Consider the following 6,000-nt stretch of genomic DNA (forward strand, 5'->3'; position numbering starts at 1 on the left):
CATCTACTCAGGAGCACCCATGGACCCCTGTCCCCAATACATTTTCAAGCTCGGGAGCAAGATTATCAGCAGCAAACTCACATCACCGCCATCTTCAACTCATCCATAACCATGGCCAACTTCCCCAAAGTATGGAAACATGCAGAACACAAACCACTTCTCAAGAAACCTTCTGCTGACCCTAACAAACTCAAGAACTACCATCCCAACTCTCTGCTCCCACTTCCCACCAAACTTTTCAAAAAGGCCATCAACTGCCAACTCACAAAACACCTGGAGTTCAACCATAGTCTCTATGCCTCCCAATCTGGATTCTGCACCAAGCACAGCACCGAAACCACCCTGATCGCTGCCACTAATGACATCAAACCCCTCCTCGACTGGGAAGAAACGGGGCCCTGATCCTCCTGGACCTCTCATCAGCATTCAACATTGCACCCCACCCCACCCTTATCAAGAGGCATCATAAAAAAAAACAGAGATTCTGACTACCACCTTTCACTTACGAACCCAAGAACATCATCTGTGCATCACTCAAGGCTCGTACCTCACCCCTACACTGTTCAACATCTCAGTGACCCCCTTGGACAACACTGTCACAACCCACAGAATAAACATCATATCCTATGCAGGCAACACCCAACTTGTGCTCTCACTATCAGACGACCCTTCCACCACAAAGGCCAAGTTCCACAGATGCATGACGAGAATCATCGACTGGATGAATAACAAGTGTCTAAAACTCAACACAGACAAAACAGAAGTTGTGATCTTCGGGTGGCCTACTGAACTAGGACCAGAACCCACTACGACAGACCATGCTCGCAACCTTGGCATCATCCTGGACAGCAAGCAGTCCATAAAAATCAAGATAAATGTAGTCTCTTCTTCCTCTTCGCATGCTCCACAAGATCTTCAAATGGCTCCCCATCAACAGCAGATGAACAGTCACTCAAGCCCTAATCACCAGCTGGCTGGACTACACCAATTCACTCTACATAGGAATCACCATGCACCTCCTAAAGAGACCACAGACCATACAGAATTCAGTGACCACACTCACCCTTGACCTCCCCAAATAGACCCACACTATCCCCCCACCTCAAGAAGCTCCACTGGCTCTCCATTCAGTAGACATGTCAATTTAAGGTGCTGCTCGACACCTACAAGGCCTTTCACAATCAAGGACCAGCATACATAATCCACCACCTGAACTTTCACCCACCCTTCAGATACCTGCGCTCCACTTTCCTCGCCCTTGCTCAGACTCCCAGCATCACCTGATTCAACATTGGAAGACACGCCTTCTCCTAACTTGCAGTGAAATTGTAGAACAACCTTCACATACGGACCTCATCCTCTCTTCTGCAATTCTGGCAAGGACTCAAGACCTGCTGTTCAGCTGAACCCCTTAGCACCTATGTTCTCCATGCCTTGATACCCTCACAGGTGATTAGCTGTGCTCTATAAATCCTTTTTGATTGATGGACTAGCACAGTGTCGTGAAATGCATTGAAAATCTGATTTAGTTGGGGAAGTTCATGGGAAGAATCCCTATACACAAATGACATCTTAGTCAGGGTCTCCTTGCCCAGATTGATGCAAATACTACAGACTAATGTGTTAACTGGGACAAATCGATCCCCATGCAAGAGACAGGAGATCATAACAAAATGAGGCAATAATGACATTACAGAAAGCAACAGACCACTTTAAATATTAGAGCATGGGAAAACCTATGTGCTCAATGAGGAACACTTGCTAATCAGTACTAAATGAGACGCAGATGCATGGAGCTCTTTGCCTCTCAACATCTCAGACAAAGAACACTATTTAAAATGATTGAGCGTCATCGTTGCTATACGTCCTGTGGTACTACTCTTGCGAAATTCCTGCTGCTGTAATTCAATTACAGCAATCCACTATAAAAGTATTTCTATAGGTAAGGGAGTGCAGGCCCATATCGCATTCCGGAAATGCGTCCTTTCACCCTATGAGGGAGGACTGTGAGTGGTGGATGTTGGTTTATATTATTATACCAGCCAGACTATAGGCCTGAATGATTGGCTCTTAATGGTACCTGGCTCCAACACACACCATGCCTCTGAGGCTTTCTCTTCTGGGATTTAATAGGTATCTCTAAATTGGCTGATATTTGGGAAGGCAGCTACATTAGGTCATTGACACCGCTAATGGACATTTATGACATACATAAATCTAAATTCTATTGATACCCTCAATTGCACCATACCTTAGATGCCCATGCTGAGGAGCTAGATGTGTTCCCAGATTACAGCCCCCTGGAAGCTCACTTAACAATATCGAAGTTATAGGAAAAAGGGAATATCCAGGATATACCGAACATTAGTGGACAATACGCTCATTGGTTAGTGCTTTTGATTGGGAGATGGGCACAGGATGTGGGTCCCCTAGATGATGCTGACTGGTGGAGGTGAAGATGGCCCCTCGAGTCATACCTATACCTATGGACCTTAGGCTCTTAGGCCTTAGGCATACTAACATACTGGACCCAATACACAATACACAGTTTGGGCAGAATAATTCACCCTGCCCCCAAGGTAGGACTCCTGGTCTTAATATATGAATAGGGAGGCCCTAGATGTGCAAGCTGTTTGCGAAGAGACATTGCCCACCGCTGGAAACTAGACACGGAACACTCCAAGGGGGAATGGACTAGGGGCATGGACTACTGCGTACAAGTTGAGGAACATCTATCAACATTCAGAGGATGCCCTTAGAAATACCGTAAAGTATGGGGCATGTGTAGGCACTATCATCAGGGACTGGATCCTACATAGGAAAATACGCATGATCAGTTGAATGTTAGAACTATACTGTTCATCTCGATCATGACTATACTGTGTAAATATGTACAATGTTGTTTATTGAAAGCAATCAAATTAAAACATGTTTCAAAATATTTATATAGTTCAAATTACAATACAGAAACATTCATCAGCACTTGAACAATGAGATTCTGATTCAAAACAGTTTCTGTGAAGAGCTGTACTTTAGTCCAGTCTCCAATGTGAGTTACTCCTCGATTACGAGGTTTGATTCACAAAATATTTTCTGTGAATAGAACTGTCTTGTACCACAGATGGTTGTAACATGCTCTTGAATTTCTAGGAGTAAGGCATGCTTATCTACACAAAAAATCTTTGTGAATCAGATAGGTGAGTATGAGGGCCTACTCACAAAGAAACATTTGCACTCATAGATCCATGAGTGGATATGTATGTCTTTTGAGAACTCTCAAGCGTTCCCAATAGTATGCCTGTTAAGATTTTCCAGTTGCTACTTCCCAGGTGTGCTACTGGGAATGCCGTGTGATATCTGCTATTTCTTGCAAGTGATGTTGTACGTAGGGTAAAACAACACATTGGGCAAGGGCAGCTGAATGTACAAATACTCATTTTCTTCTCTTTTTCACCAGAAGGAAAACATTTTCCCCGAAGAGAAACTCCTTGCCCTGCAACCTCTCACAGTTTGGGGGTGTCCTGCTCTCATTCCTTCCCTTGAAGGGGGCAGAAGTAACTGCCCATATCAAGGGTGGGAATGGATCACAGGAGAGTTTGTGATTGTTAAAAAGCATACCTGTGGGGGTTATTAAAATCATAAGGCCAACCATGCCTTTCACATCCCACTCCCCACCTCTGGTGTGGGGTTTACAACAGCATAATTGTACGCAGTCGTGGTGTATAATTATGCACCAGTAAAACCATTTACCCCCCAGGAATCGTTTTGTGTATAGACGATAGCTATAAATGAAGCAATTCTGTTCTTACACCTAAATTTATACTCGCACATGGTTGTATGAACTGGGCCATCCGTGTCATACTTCTGTTAATCCAAGAATAAGTCACACCGTAAGACAACTATTCACTGAAAAAGCTTTGTGACTTGAACTCAGAGTGTTATTATTCACCTTCAAGTATTTCGTTTCTCAACTTCGAAAGCATGAAATCATGAATCAGCCCTGCCCAGTTTGAGACCGGTCACCTTCTGCAGGCATTTAAACACTCACCTAAAGTAATACTCAGTATTTTCTTACTGGTATACTGTTCACCTTCTGTTGCTCAGCACTGCATAGTGTAAGAAAAAAATGGGGGCACGTCCTGGATCATGGTCTGAGGTTTTTAAAAGTGTGGTGAAGAAATTTGCACTGTGGAGAGAGGCGAAGGCAAATATTAGAGATGTGCTGTTAGGCCCACCCACTTAAAATCAGCCTCTTTCATATGATCACAATATGATGGACTGTGATAGAATTACACTGTCTGTTTTATTTCAAGAACAATTTATACTTCACTTTACACTGAGCTAAATACATAATTCACAGGACATTACATTACACTAAAAAGACGGACTTCGCAAGGGAACAACCGACTCACATTTTACATGATTCCTCTATTTCATAAAAATCAATTCTTGTAGAGTTTTTACACAGCACATAAAAGACTGTGACATCAATTAGCCTTAATTCTTTTTTTTTCTCCGTTTCTGGAAACCTCTTTATAGGAAAAGCTCATATTTCAGCAATTTGCATTATCCACACAATCTGCTTTGAAGTTCCAAGTTATGGTAAGAAAAGGATCCACTTATCTGCACATAAAAAATGTTCAAAGCTTATAAATTCCCTGAAACAGATGTACGTTATCATTGGCTTTGCCTTTCTGCTTTTGCTGCTGCATGGCTAATAGAGTTTCATGTGCCCCCTCATAGTCGCCCCATTTAGCATCTTGTCTGTGCAGCAGCATGCACCCTACTGTGCCAATCCACACATCAAAGATGTCTGCCTATCTATTAGAAGCAAAGCACAAAGTGAGAACATATGGCCCCTTCTGAAACCCACACATTTAAGTCAATATAATTTCCGCATCTCCTTCGGCAAAGAAACACAACAAGGCTTATCTACTCCTTTTTTTAAATTATCCGACCCCCACTCCCCCCCAATCCTTATGCTTGCGCCTATTCAGCATTAATGTTGCGGTACCAGACATGGCCTTGGCGCAACTAAAAAAACACGTTATCTTTCTTTAATGTTTTGTAATCTTGCTTTCAGTTCTCTCGATCAAGGGGATACAGTGACATGACAAGAAAATAACAAGCATTTCCAATGCAACGGATCTCGCATTTCGTCGAGTTAGAACTATTAGCGTTGTAAACTCCTAACCAAACTTTTCTTGCCCCATTAAATGAAAAAAAAGAACGAGCGCCATCAAGCTATTGCGCTATCGCGCTGCGAAATAAATGAAAAAAGTAGTCCAGAAACCATACAGAGAACATGGAGCCTCGTATGTTGCCAGTAGTTGATCCGTGCGCTCCAGCAGGGCCAAACACTGGAAAAGGCATGAGGTACACTAATGAAAGCAAGCGGATTTTCAAAGGCAAGCCCACGAACCAATGTAAGGGACTGACATGATATGGGCGTGGTTGGGAGCCCAAAGAGAGATTACATCGGGGGATAGAGCACTTTGTGTTCACCCCTAAAGAGGAATGATAGCAAACATTTTGAGACAAGATGGTAAAAAAGCACAGGCACGGATCTGAAAAGTCTCACTGCGCTATTTTACAGTCGTGCCCACGTCCCCCACCTCGCGATAAAGGTTGCACACACTCCATTGTGCAGTTTTGACATACCTTGCTCCTTAACTCTGAGTTCTATTAGAATGTGCCTTGTTTTTTGTTCCTCTGTTCATGTAATCAAAAGTGCAAAGAAAGTGCAAGAAAGTATTTCACAAAATGAAGTTGGTAAGCAGATATGAAGACTTAGAGGGTTACTAAGAAGTAGACACTAAGTGGAATTCTGGTAAACATGGTGGTTATACTGCCCACCCAACTCAACATTCCCCCAACCCCCGCTAATGTAGACTTCAGGAGAACTAGGTGTTCTACATGGAGAGGTGCCAGCGCTGCCATTGTGGACACTATTTTGCTAGTCCTGGCGGTGGCGTGAATGGGCTCAGAGGGTGTGAATCC

Source organism: Pleurodeles waltl, chromosome 12 (assembly GCF_031143425.1).
Source record: "Pleurodeles waltl isolate 20211129_DDA chromosome 12, aPleWal1.hap1.20221129, whole genome shotgun sequence".
NCBI classification, from domain to species: Eukaryota; Metazoa; Chordata; class Amphibia; order Caudata; family Salamandridae; genus Pleurodeles; species Pleurodeles waltl.